The 14526-nt window shown below is 41.3% G+C and overlaps 1 protein-coding gene across 1 annotated transcript in view; it reads left to right on the forward strand.

Annotated features, from left to right (window-relative positions):
* Positions 1–979: 979 nt before the first annotated feature.
* The window catches only part of prr33 (proline rich 33), a 33678-nt gene continuing 20131 nt past the window's right edge, over positions 980–14526 (forward strand). The window contains exon 1 of the mRNA XM_067993830.1: positions 980–1262. The gene's annotated coding sequence lies outside the window, so the exon portion shown is untranslated. The remainder of the gene's footprint in view (positions 1263–14526) is intronic.

Consider the following 14526-nt stretch of genomic DNA (forward strand, 5'->3'; position numbering starts at 1 on the left):
CACTCACTCACTCACTCCCTCCCCTACACACTCACTCCCTCCCCTACACACACACTCACTCACTCCCCCTACACTCACTCATTCCCCCTACACACACAATCTCACTCCCTCCCCTACACACTCACTCACTCCCCCTACACTCACTCACTCTCCCTACACACACAATCTCACTCACTCCCCCTACACAATTCTCTCACTCCCCCTACACAATTCACTCACTCCCCCTACACAATTCACTCACTCCCCCTACACACACAATCTCACTCCCTCCCCTACACACACTCACTCACTCCCCCTATACACACAATCTCACTCCCTCCCCTACACACACTCACTCACTCCCCCTATACACACAATCTCACTCCCTCCCCTACACACACTCACTCACTCCCCCTACACTCACTCACTCACTCCCCCTACACACACAATCTCACTCCCTCCCCTACACACTCACTCACTCCCCCTACACACACTCACTCACTCTATAGTCACTCATTCCCTCTACACTCACTCACTCACCCCCTACACACACTGACTCACTCCCCTACACACACTCACTCACTCACCCCCTACACACACACTGACTCACTCCCCTACACACACTGACTCACTCCCCTACACACACTCACTCACTCACTCACCCGACACTCACTCACTCACTCCCCCTACACACACTCACTCACTCACCCTACACTCACTCACTCACTCCCCTGACACACACTCCCTCCCTCCCTTACACTCACACTCACTCACTCCCTCCCCTACACACACACTCACTCCCTCCCCTACACAACTCACTCAATCCCCCTACACTCACTCCCTCCCCCTACACACAAACACCCCGCCCCCATCCCCCCATATACACACACAAACACACATGAAGTGGTGACGGTGTAATATCAGGTCCCAAACCAATAGGAGTCAGTCTTCCCAGATCAGATTTAAAAGAAGCTCGTTGTCTCTGGGTAATGTTACAAAACTAATGGGGGAAAGGGAAACACGCCCTGAATTAGAGAGCCGGCATACCAGCCCTGTATGGAGTAAGGGCTCTTTAGTAAATGTCCAAGCACTAAACACCACAGGCGATTTTTATTTTGGGCATAGGTTAGCTTGTCCCTTCCAGCTGCAGGAGGGTACGGGCTAGTGCAGGATGAGCTCTCCAGCCTCCAGTCCGAGGATCTGAGCAGCAAATCTCACTGAGCGAAATAACCGGGATCTGCAAGCTGCAGCAAGCATTTCAAACACTCTCTGAAAAGCTGCAGGTAAATGCCGTTTACTTTAGCCTTGTTCGCTTAAAAAAAATCAAGAATAGAGACTGGAAAAAGAGAAAGCCCAAGGGTGCTTTTATGTGATCGTGTTATGTAATTTAATAAGTGAACCTAATTTGGGATAGGAAAGGCCAGAGATAAGACAAAATAGGTACAGTCAATACGCTGTAAATGCAGATTAGAATCCATTTGATTTAAATGAGACTAATGTAAAAGTGACAGTCACAAATCTGTAGATCTTATGAACTTTTAATTGTTTTGAAAGTGCCGTGCACCAATATAATTTTTAATATTTAAGTTGCTGGTCTTATGTTCTGCCTTATTTTAAAAATAGGTTTAAATCATAAAATATTAAAAAGGAAAATCAAGTATTGCAGTCTTTTATCTGTGTAGATTTTTAATTATTAACAGTGAAATGTCAAATGCACAATTTTAGATACACAATATATCGACGGGACAGATGACTTGGGCAATATTCCATCAAGAATCTCACGAATCTCATCACTTATCGTGTGTAGTGCGATTTGCTAGCTGAATATCACAATTTTGCATAAAAAGTCCCAGAGGCAGTGAAAATGCTGATCTGAGTGATAATAAATTACTTGCCTAAAATATATTACAGTTCCATATGCAAATTGGAGTCCAGCCAGTGTTATTGATATATCCTCTCTTCAGCAGTCTTCATTTAACTATCAAAGGTAGAAATTAAACAGTGTCCCTGTTATCAGTCAGCGTTGTGACAATGAAACATATTTTGTTAAATAATAAAAATGAGTCACAATTGTTTTTTTTATTCGTTCATGGGATGTGGGCGTCGCTGGCGAGGCCGGCATTTATTGCCCATCCCTAATTGCCCTCAAGAAGGTGGTGGTGAGCCGCCTTCTTGAACCGCTGCAGTCCGTGTGGTGACGGTTCTCCCACAGTGCTGTTAGGAAGAGAGTTCCAGGATTTTGACCCAGCGACGATGAAGGATCGGCGATATATTTCCAAGTTGGAGGGGAACGTGAAGGTGGTGTTGTTCCCATGTGCCTGCTGCCCTTGTCCAAAGCTAGAAATATAAAATAGCTGTTTGACAAATTATTGTAATAAACGTATTGATAGGTGTATCAAACAGGCCTGTTCTGAATGAGTGACACTGGTCTCATTCTCCGTTGTACAGTCCTGGGAGGTCATTTTGGTTTGAAAACATAAGCTGATTATATTGCTGCTGATCATGGTATCCAATAATAATATAAGTGGCAGTACTGAACTTCTGTATCACATCTTCTTTCCCTTGTTCTTCATATCTGTTAGTAATCAGGCTGTTATTCAAGTGAATGGATGAATTCCATGCAAAACTAAGAAATGCGCGGTAGAATTTGGAGATATAAAATGGGCGCAAGGCTGACAAATATAGCAGTTGTAAACAATTTTACAACACCAAGTTATAGTCCAGCAATTTTATTTTAAATTCACAAGCTTTCGGAGGCTTCCTCCTTCCTCAGGTGAACGTTATATAGCAGTGGCAGGGCCCAGTCTGTGCGTATATGTTCAGGAAACTGCTAAATTCGTCGGTCCCATTTTTTTAGACGTCCTGGATGATCATCTAGAGCAGGCGAAAGGCCCTTTGCAGATGTTAATTAGAGGCCTGCTGTCTGTTTAAGGGCCCTTCTGGGAAATTCATTTCTGATGAGCAGAGCATGTGCCGGGCCTGCCTCGATCAGGATTCTTCAACGGCCGCAGCAGCTGCCAATAAAAGGTATTTTTTTAAAAAAAGAACCTTCCTATGGAGCCAAGAGGAGCAAGAGTGCTCCCCCCCCCACCGACTCCACAGTTGTTCGGATCACCGCTCCCCCCGTTGCCCACTCCAACCCCTCTCCTGGGACTTACCCATCGAGCCACTGTCGGCAAGGCAAGCGGCCCAACATTCGACATGCAGCTCACGCATTTAATGTTAATGAGGCCCAATTTCAGGCCGGCTCCGGGCCTCCTGGTTGGGGTACGTGCCGCTGAGTCTGGGCCCGGCAACAAGTCCAGGTGAATTTCCACCCTATCCAAATTTTAGCAAAAAGTGAGAAAACACCCATTTTTTCTGTAACAATGACCTGATAATGCCTCTTGGCTCAGGGATAACACTCTTGCCTCTTGACTCAGTGGCAACCCTCACTTCTCAATCAGATGGTTGTAGGCTCAAGCACTGCTCCAGAGACTTGAGCACATAATCAAAGTTGACACGTCAGTGCAGTACTGAGGGAGTGCTGCACAGCCGGAGGTGCCGTCTTTCAGATGCGACGTCTGTCCTTTCGGGTGGACGTAAAAGATACCATGAGACTATTTGAAGAAGAGCAGAGGAGTTCTCCAACTATCTTGTCCAACATTTGTCCTTCAGCTAACATCACAAAAAACTGATTATCTATCTCATTGCTGCTTGTGGGACCTTGCTTTGCACAAATTGGCTGCCACGTTTCCCCACATTACAACAACGACTACACTTCAAAAGTGCTTCATTGGCAGTGAAGCACTTTGGGACAGCCTGAGGATGTGAAAGGTGCTATATAAATGCAAGTCTTTCTAATGAAATTGTACTTTCAGAATTTGCATGTTTCAAAGTTCTGAGGTCCCATGATTTGTTTAGTGGATTGCTGATTATGGAGAAAACTTATAATATTTCTCATTAAAAGAGACATTTCAGACCCCAGGATCTGTGAAGAAGACTTATTGCTAGGTAATAATGAGTTTAGCAACTAGCAAGACTAATGGACTGTCTGGCATTCCTGGAAGCTCGATTAAATTACAGAAATTAAATTGTATTGGTCACTCAGAACTCCACATACCTGTCAGGCCCTCGAGCCTGTTCTACCATTCAATTAGATCATGGCTGATCTGTATCTTAACTCCATCCATACGCTTTGGTTCGGTAACCCTTAATGCGTGTGACTTCCAGTGAGGACAGGATTAGGCTAGGCTGTGCTGCTCTCCACGTTTGAACAACCTGCTGATGATACTGTCTGGGCTCATTCATGAAGAGTGGGTACTGAACTGAAGTAACCAGAGCAATTCTGGCACCTATGATATGATAACTCAGCATCAAATCAGCAGAGGAGGGGAGAAAATTGGGAAAACATAAACAAAAATTATCACAAAAACTGAAGCCAATATGAAAAGGAACAATTCTGTGAATCTACAGCCAGGTAGTTGATGCATTGATCAGTCTTTCTGCCTAATTGTAGAACCATTATTAGTAAAGTTCTGTTAAAGCTGTTGTGCTCTCTTGTTTTTTTTCCCTTTCTGAGTTTGTCCACCAACTTTCCGTCTTTCCCTTAAGGCATCAACGCTAAGAGTTTCCTCGGGGGTTCTCCCGAACGTCCGTTGTAACTTCAGTAAAGGATTGGCGGAACCCTCTTTTACGCATCTATCCAGGGTTCCGCGAAGGTACTGCGGTGATCGGGAGAATCCCCAAGTAAATTGCCCACACGAGTTTTTTTTTAAAGTTCGGTTCTACCTGTACTGATCATCTTCCCATTACTGTAGTAAATTAACCATTCCTTGTGTGTGACCCTTAACCACAGAAAGCCCCCAACTGAGCCCAAACCTTTCTGGCACACTTCCAACAGTCAGAGTGGAAACCCCTGCAATTTATTTTTCTAGATCGGGGCACTGAGACCAACTGAAGCACCCCTATCTTTGTCCTGACAGAAATCAACTAACTCAGCGCAGATAGCGGATTGAATCTGAGACCTTCCTGGGGCTTGCTTGGCTCGGCTATTTGCTAGATAAACCCATCAGGGGAGACTACTATTACTATTATGGAAACCTTTTCTGTTGCTTGGATATAGGAGTTTTTTTGTACAAGGAACATTATTATGTTTAAAGGGAGCTCTGCAGGAGGCTGAGGTTCTGGAGAAGCCTGTTTTTTTACCTCCATTCTCTGTACTGATTTCCAGAAAGCTGGGTACACTATAAACTGTTGCAGTGAGGTTTTCACAAAAATCTTAATGAATTTTTCATTTCAAGGGATGTTTTTAATGAAATAATTTTTCAGGGGAGCACAGAAATGGCTCCTAACAGAGCAACATCTCAGCATTACCCATGGTTCCATTACACAGTTTTATTTCCAAACTTAGTACAATGAAATGCAACTCATTTTACCAAGAAGACAGTCCTCCTTTAAAAACAAGTTCAATTTGCCACGAAAAGAAATAGGATTTGATCAGGGATTTCTCATCAGGATTCATTCATTCCAAGTGCCTGTTAGAAATAGTGTTTCTGAACTACCTGATTTTAAGTGGAAAAATTTAAAGCAAAGCAAAGTTGGTAAATAAAATGCATTATTATTAGTGCTAGGCATGCAATTATCTAATGTAGGGGTTCATAATGTAGGCTGACTCTCCAATGTAGTATTGAGGGGGTGTTGCATTGTCAGAGGAGTTGTCCTTTAGATGAGGCATTAAACTGAGGTCTGTCTGCCTGTTTTGATGATTCAGGTGAATGTTAAAAATCCTATGACACTCCTCAAGAAGGATGGAGAGTTCTCCTTATGTCCTGAACAACATTCCTCCTTCAACCAACATCAACAAAACAGATTGCTTTCAATAACTTCAGATCATAAACCACTGCTCCCATTTTTTCAGACAGCAGGTGCTGGTAATGGTTCTGATGTTGCTATTTACAGCTCCTCTAGACCCATCTTTTGTTTCTTTACTTGTCCCATTACTACCCTCCTTGCCTTACATCATCATCCCTTTTGACATTTAATCACTCCTGCCCTCCACCCTATCACAGACCTTCCCTATTGTTCTTTCCCTTTGCCTGGCTGTGTACTTGCTTAAAACCTGTTAAATCTTTAACTTCTTCCAGTTTTGACGAAAGGTCATCGATCTGAAATGTTAACTCTCTCTCTAGATGCTGCCTGACTTGCTGAGTATTTCCAGCATATTCTGTTTTTATACCACCAAAACACAGACTGACTGGTCTTTTTAAAAATAAAATCAGAAAATGCTGGAAATACACAGTTGGAGAGTCTGCATCTGTAAAGAGAAAAGACAGATTATGATATTCCAGGTGTGTACCCTTCATCTCGTTTTGATGGAGGGTACACACCCGAAACATCCTAATGTGTTAGTCCCTGTTTTTTAATTCAGATTTCCAGCATTTGGTCTGGAATGCACTGCCTGAAAGGGTGGTGGAAGCAGATTCAATCGTAACTTTCAAAAAGGAATTGGATAAATACTTGAAAAGGAAAAAATTGGAAGGCTATGGGGAAAGAGCAAGAGAGTGGAACTAATTGCATAGCTCTTTCAAAGAGCCGGCACAGGCAAGATGGGCCGAATGGCCTCCTTCTGTGCTATAAGATTGTATGATTTGCAGTTCTTCCTTTTTACTTAACTAATCTTTCATCTTATTGCTTTGTGTGGATATTACTATGCACAAGTAGCTGCCATGCTTGCTTACATAACAAAAGCCAGTATCCTTCAAAGTAATCCAATTCATTGTATATGTAGCACTTTGAGATGTGATAAGGTGTTTTTGCTGTAAGAATTTAGAAGCATGACTTTCGCCCTAGTTAAAAAAAAAGTAACATTACAATTGACAACATTAGACATGCAGGCCGGCTCCTTTTTACCGATAAACCCTACCAAACCATCATATCTCTCAATCTATTCTTTCAAGAAATTATCTCCCAATCCTAATTATACTGTCTGCTTCAATGACCTTCCCTGGTCATTTATTGAGCAACTTTATTTTCTTTTGTGTTAAAAAGCTTCCCTCTATCTTCTTTCTTTTTGACTTACTTTCAATTACCACATATGAATCCTTTTGACTGATGCAACTAGGTTACATTCTGTACACTGCATGGAGTCTGCAGCAGTAGGATCGAGATACTCGGTCTCACATTCCCAGCTGTTAATCTGTGAATTGTTCTTCTAACCAGACGCATTTCACACCGGATTAAGTTAAAAATAGAAATAAACTTTTAAGTGATCTTTTTGCCTATTTTAAATAAACTAATAGGGGCGATGCTGGGTTGTCCCCATGTCACTAACAGAAAGGCAACTGTACAAGTGCCCCCCTCAAACTGAAGAGATACCACTAATATCATTAAATGTAAAATCTAATTAACCTAAAATAAACTCATAATTTAAATCATAAGATTATTATCGGTGTCGATAAGACACTCTATGCCTTGTGGTAACCACCGGTCGTGGAAGGCTCCAAGCATACCGGTGGGCACTGGATGTTCCCTCTTCAAGGCCACCCAGGCCGGACTAGACTGTGAAGGAGAGGCAGGCAGCCAGAGCTCATCCTAGACCTGTGAATGGCAGTTTTCGCCAGGCCCAGGAGCACGTCCACAAGAAGGTCCACCGACTTGTCCCACCCCCTCCGTACTGGGTGGCCAAGGATCAGAAGTGTCGGGCTGAAGTGTGGCCAGAAATTGAAGTTTTCCTTTTCCAGTCAATTATCTTCCCACAATTGTGTTGACGGCTGCTGGGGTAGGTACCGTTCCATGGTAAATGGTCACCCTGTGGCACATTGCTTAAGTGGGCATACTCCAAGTGTGAATCTTTATGTTGAGTTTTGGTAGAGTATTTGGCCATGGGCAGAGGGGAAAAGTCACTGCTGAGCCCGACCCTTTTTTCACCAAAGCTCCACACGTGCAACTTCAGCAGCGGCCGTTGAATGACGATCAGGAGTGGGAACTTTGGTTGGTTCTCATTTTGTTTACCCATGGGAATCGGAAGTGAATTGTAGTGCCCCATGCTGCTCCTTCGGTTGAGATCAGTTAAGTCAGCACAGACTGGGGATCGAACTTGGAACCTCCCAGGTTTCCATGTCCCGGTTACTGACTGGATGGACTTGCTGAGCCACTGGGGGAGCCTTCTATGAAATTTTCAAGATGTGAATGAAATTGGCAACATTGAGACAAGTTGCTCGTTATGATTTCAAAGATCAGGGGACACAGGTTTAAAATTAGGAAGTTAGGAGTTAGAAGAGAAATCAAAATGTACTTTTTTCCACCCAAAGAATAATATAGTTTTATAGTAAGTTACTGTGGAAGGCAGTTAAAGTGGAGAGTATAAATGGGTTCAGAACATGACTAGATACAATTCTGGAAAGAAGAGACTGAGAAGGTGGGTAGGTGTGGTTGTGAAGCTGATTTCTGAGAAAGGATCAGGTCTGTTGGCCCGAATGGTCTCTTCCTGTTTCTAAAAAAATCATAGGTTTTAACTGCTATAGTGCAAATTAAGTACTGCAGTACAAAGGGATCTGGGGGTCCTAGTGCAAGAAAATCAAAAAGTTAGTATGCAGGTGCAGCAGGTGATCAAGAAGGCCAACGGAATGTTGGCTTTTATTGCTAGGGGGATAGAATATAAAAACAGGGAGGTATTGCTGCAGTTATATAAGGTATTGGTGAGACCGCACCTGGAATACTGCATCCAGTTTTGGTGTCCATACTTAAGAAAAGACATACTTGCTCTCGAGGCAGTACAAAGAAGATTCACTCGGTTAATCCCGGGGATGAAGGGGTGGACATATGAGGAGAGGTTGAGTAGATTGGGACTCTACTCATTGGAGTTCAGAAGAATGAGAGGCGATCTTATTGAAACATATAAGATTGTGAAGGGGCTTGATCGGGTGGATGCGGTAAGGATGTTCCCAAGGATGGGTGAAACTAGAACAAGGGGGCATAATCTTAGAATAAGGGGCTGCTCTTTCAAAACTGAGATGAGGAGAAACTTCTTCACTCAGAGGGTAGTAGGTCTGTGGAATTTGCTGCCCCAGGAAGCTGTGGAAGCTACATCATTAAATAAATTTAAAACAGAAATCGACAGTTTCCTAGAAGTAAAGGGAATTAGGGGTTACGGGGAACGGGCAGGAAATTGGACATGAATTTAGATTTGAGGTTACGATCAGATCAGCCATGATCTTATTGAATGGCGGAGCAGGCTCGAGGGGCCGATTGGCCTACTCCTGCTCCTATTTCTTATGTTCTTAAATTCATTCCCATTTGTGACAAGCAGGTTGAAATGCCAGGAACTTGAACTGTCTGCAGTGAGATGGCTGGGGATCACAAGGCATCTGGGCCATTTTTCGTTGGGTCCTATGTTGAATTTAGGGTCCTCCAATCCCTCCCCACATGACCATCCTTTTTAAAGCTTTGGGGATGTCATGTGCTTTGAGAACAGAACAAAGAACTTGGAAAAGAACTTGACTTGTATCTATCCCTAGCCCCTCCATATATATCAATCTTGAAGACCATTCCCCAGGAACATTGATGGATACTGAAACTAAACATGTGGCCTGGAAATTTCATGTGGGATTTGCCAGTGTCCTTCTTGGAACCCTCAAATAAACAAAAGATCCTGCAGCGTTATGGAGATGGACTAGGAATTTAAGGGTCAAGTACATGATCGTGTATATATTTCAAGGATAATTTTACAAGTCTGTGCTGCCACAAAAGAGCCTTGCCTTATTGCAAATTCAAAATTCAGTGCATGCCCCCTACAATTACCCAAATTGTGGGCAGCACACGTCCAAATTTCTGATACCTGCTGCTGATGGTCGAGGCTCCCTGCCAGCAGTGCGGACGTTGAAAATTACTTCTATGGAGTCAATTCCACACACACACAATCTTGATATAAGCACATTTCTGGAATTGGTAGCCTTAGAGATAATAAAGCCAGCCTTGTTAGAAACTTGTTCTTGCCTATTTCACCTTATTATACCAGTACATTATTCCTGACTAATAGAGGACTGGTGCTATAAACTACCAGAAAAATATGATTGGTGAATCTTAGTTCCCTTGTAAAAAGAATCATTTCAAAAGCAACTCAATTCAAAAGCAAAGAAACACTGAACCATAACAGACATTTTTATTTAAAAATCAATCAAATTGAATACTAAAATTGGTAAGTATATTGAATTCTTTACAGTAGAAGTGAATGGGAAGGGGTTTTCTCCCTTGGAATTCTGTACCCTGGTATTCAATGGGAAGCAGTTTGGTTCATTGGAATTCTGTACAAGGGAGTGAATGGGGAGCAGTTTCGTATACTGGAATTCTGTACAATAGGACTGAGCAGAATTGTTTTTGTCCAGTAAAATTCATTTATCTGGATTGGAGTAAGGAATCTTTTGATTTTATAATGTACATTATTACACTGACCCTGTTTCAATTGTATTATCAGCGGTAGTTGGAGTTGATAGTGCAGAATATTTCAGATATCCTGCATGGTGTCTCAATCTTGTGGGAGCTAGAAAGCTACAAAATGAACTAATCTAATTGGACATTTTGAGGTTTAATTTCCACGGAGCTTCTCCCAATCGTCTAACTTTGGTAGACGATCCACGGAAACCTCAGAGAAACAGCCTAAATGCCGTTTACACCATTCCTCTAGGGTTTCTGCAGATCTTCCGACGAAGTTACCACAGACAATCAGGATAACTCCAGTGGAAATGCAGAAAAATCCAAGCTAACACTAGGGTTATGCTGTAGACCATCATGTCAGCATAAGAAGGAGGACAATTTGCTCTTTGAAGAGATAGGAAGGGTAAGTGAGAACAGGGAAGTTATTTTAATGTGAGATTTCAATCAACCTAATATATAATGGGAAAACCCAAGTGGTTTAGAGTCAGAGTTGGTAAATGTAACGTGTAACTGCTTCGCGACTCAATGCGTCAAGGAAGCCACGAGAAGCACTGCTGATCTTAATCTGGTATTCATAAATGATGCACAAAATATACATGAAATGGAAGTTGTAGCACCGATCACAAAATTATCAGGTTTAACATGAGCTGGGAGTCAAAAATACTTTAGACCAGGAGTCAGATATATAATTTAAAAGCGCTAAGTTGAATGAAATGAGGGAACAACTAAAGGAAATGGTTGTTCAGCAACATTTAGTAGAAGTAAAGTAGAGCACCTTTAAATGTATAATGTTGAACATGCAGGATAAATACACAGTAGACATCAATAAGCTCAAATGAAACAAATGTGATCCCAAATGGATTAACAAACAAATTAAAAGTGAGATAAAGAGGGGAAATTACTTCTCTAAATCCTGCAGGAAGAAAGGGGAAGGGGTTCACTGGAATGAATACAAGAAAATGCAAAATTGAGTTCAAAGAGTGGTCACAGGGGCAAAGAGAGACCTAGAAAAAAGTACAACAGCAGAGACTAAAGCAGTGCAGAGAGGATTCACGGGCTGATCCCTGGTGCCAGAGATCTGAGTTATAAGGAAAGACAGGAGAAACTTGAACTTTTCAGCCTGAAAAGGAGACATCTAAGAGGTGACCTAATAGGAGTATATAAGATTGTTAAGGGAATGGAAAAAAATAAACCCAGAACGTTACATTAAATTAATTTGTGGGAGTAAGTCAAGGCAACACGGTGAAACAGTAAAACATAATTTTAGGACTGATATCAGGAAATTCTTCTATACATAATAAGTGACCAATGTGTGGAATAGACTTCCATTTAGAATGGTGGAGGCAGAAACCCTGAAATCATTTAAGAAACAATTGGATACTACAATTGGGGAACTTTAGCATCTTTCTGGATGGATGAATTAAGATGGGCCAAATAGCCTTCCACATGCATAATTATCTTGAGAATATTCTACATAAGTATAAAAAAGCTTAATTGAATTTGTTTAAAAGGCAAACAGACAAGCTACTGTCATGCATTTAATATTGACCTCCAGATTGATTGCTACCTGCTTATTTGAACATTTTAGCGCCATTTGATCTCATGCATCAATTCCAATTGCTATTGAAGTGAAAAATCGAATGGTAGAATGCACCAAAATAGCCCAAAATATACCAGTAACCACTTGAGTGCTAAAGTGCTTCACTTGAATCTGTTTTCTATACATTGTTCAGAGTATATCAGAATAAATACAGAAAGTTGAAGGTTTTACTATGGAATTGGGATGGGAGACAACTCCATTTTAGTAAAGATTGCTTAATTAAATAATTTGTCCAATTGTACAAAACTTTCTAGTCTCCTTGCCATTAGGATTGATGCAATGCACAAACGTTGCACACCAATTGGAATAGTCATGAGACTCAGTCTTTAAAAGTGCTCCCGATGTCCACACTCCTCCCGTAAAAGGAGCCATAATGTTGAGCATCATGTTTCAGCATTTTTGCTCCCCCACCCTCTTCATGGAAAGGATTTAGAAAGGAATTATGTTTAAGGGTTTTTTTTTAAAAACAAAGTGCATTTGCATAGGTTTAAAAAGAAAACCACAGACTCCAGCAGTGAGACAGAGGAGGAGTGAGGCGGGACTGGGGCGGGTGAAGGAGGAGGAGGAGGAAGGGGGGAATGGGAAATGTGTTAATGAGCTAACTATTCTAATGTCTACAATGATTTAGGAAATTAAACTATTTATCATCCCTTCTCTAATGGCCTAACAGAACAACCACCTATTATGGTGGGGATAATTCTATTCAATTGTAATAGTCTCCAAGATGTTGAGAGGAATGCATACCTGATGTTAACAGGTAATCTGTAACATGAACATGTGAAAAGAAGGGTAAAAAGGCCCTCAGGCACATCAGTGCTCATTCTATCCACAAGACAGTGCAACCTCTTGCACTGTCCTGTCAATTCCAGGAAAAGATCTAGGAAATCCCACCCCATTGTCCATCAGGTAATCTCTAAAATGCTATGGTGGGCGAGGGTACATTACTGGGCAAACTTAACTAGCCCACACACCCAAATATATCTTGGACCGAGAGTGCAGAAAAAGCAGAATGTGAGTATATTAAACTAAAAAAGCCTTAAGCAAGTCAGAAGGGTATGCAGAATAATGCTCCCACTTAAGCCATTGATAATGTGTTAATTAAAACCTTTTAAAAGAATGATGGATATCTGGTGAGGAATGTGATTGAGAGTTAGAAGGATAAGTACAGATAGAGATGACCAAATGTTTGAAACATGATAGTTCATGAGCTGCTGGAACTAAGGAAATGTCAGGTCAAGGAAGGCAACTACTCTAGATGTATAATGTAAGGTTGGGTAAATATTCTTGAGTTTCAATAGACACTCCATTGCAGGAATAAGGAAGAACTTTGTAGAACCTTTTCTCTGTACATTAAATGTGTTAGGTAGAATTCACAGCAGAATGGATTGTAAATGTTCCATGGAAGGAATGGGTTTGATTGATTGAATGGCCTCTTCTCATTTTCTGCTTTGTATTCTTAATAGACTTCCAGGAACCTTACAGCTGATGGACTGAATGGTCCCCTATCACTCTGAACTAGATTCCAGCTCAGAAATGAAAGAATGATGTGATATCTTATTGTACTACCCAGAGGTCTCTGTTTAATATTCATGTATCTAACTATAATTTAGCCAAGGCATTCTGATGTAATTCGGTGTACTTCATGAAGTCAAAAATTGTCCAAAAAGCGAAGAGGGAAAGAGAGACCAACACTATATTAAAAGCTGACTTACTTAAAGGAATCCAGGTTACATGGTAGCATTATTTCAGGAAGCAAAACATTCCCACATTCAGCCCCAACTCAATGTATGAGCCACATTCAAGTAAAAGTTACATTCCTTTCCAAGACATTGCATCAAATATGATACTTTTCTAAACTTTTGGTAATAGCTCTGAAACTATCATACTGTTGGTGGTACATATTCATTTATTTTTCAATCACAGTACAAAAGTGATTGAAAATAAGTGTTAAGTTTGTGACAGTCTTGAGCCTAGCACCATGAGGAGCTGACGACAGGTGACAGTGTCAGATGGCAGCTGGACTTTGCTTCTTCTATAATTAGGTCAAGGAACTTTTAACAGGGCAAGGAAAGAATATATTTCAACTAGGGCTAAACATAGCTGGCCCTGATGTTCCACTTCAGTAAACATGATAATTTGGGAATGCTTGATTTCATTCAAGAAGAAATAAAATACAAGTATTAGTGCTAGATATATGAGATAAAATCAGTCACCTCCCTTGACTGCTATTCAGTGTCTGTTCCCTCTCTTTGTGGATGTCTTGCTATGTCAAAGTTGCTATATTATTGTCACATAATGGGGATGTCAAAGGTTGGTGTGTACCTCAAATATTTCCGACCATTGTTTTAGGGAAAGAATGAATTAAAGATAAAATAAATACTAAAATTAAAGATTTTTAAAAATATAATCCCTCTCGTAAATTAGTCTACAATTTGGTTGATGCTGTACCTGTTTAACAGGTGAAAAATGGGTGCTAAATTATCCAATATTGCGAGTGGCACGTGCTACCCACCATATTAGTAAAGGCAGATAAT

This window comes from Heptranchias perlo, chromosome 12, assembly GCF_035084215.1.
Source record: "Heptranchias perlo isolate sHepPer1 chromosome 12, sHepPer1.hap1, whole genome shotgun sequence".
Taxonomy (NCBI): Eukaryota; Metazoa; Chordata; class Chondrichthyes; order Hexanchiformes; family Hexanchidae; genus Heptranchias; species Heptranchias perlo.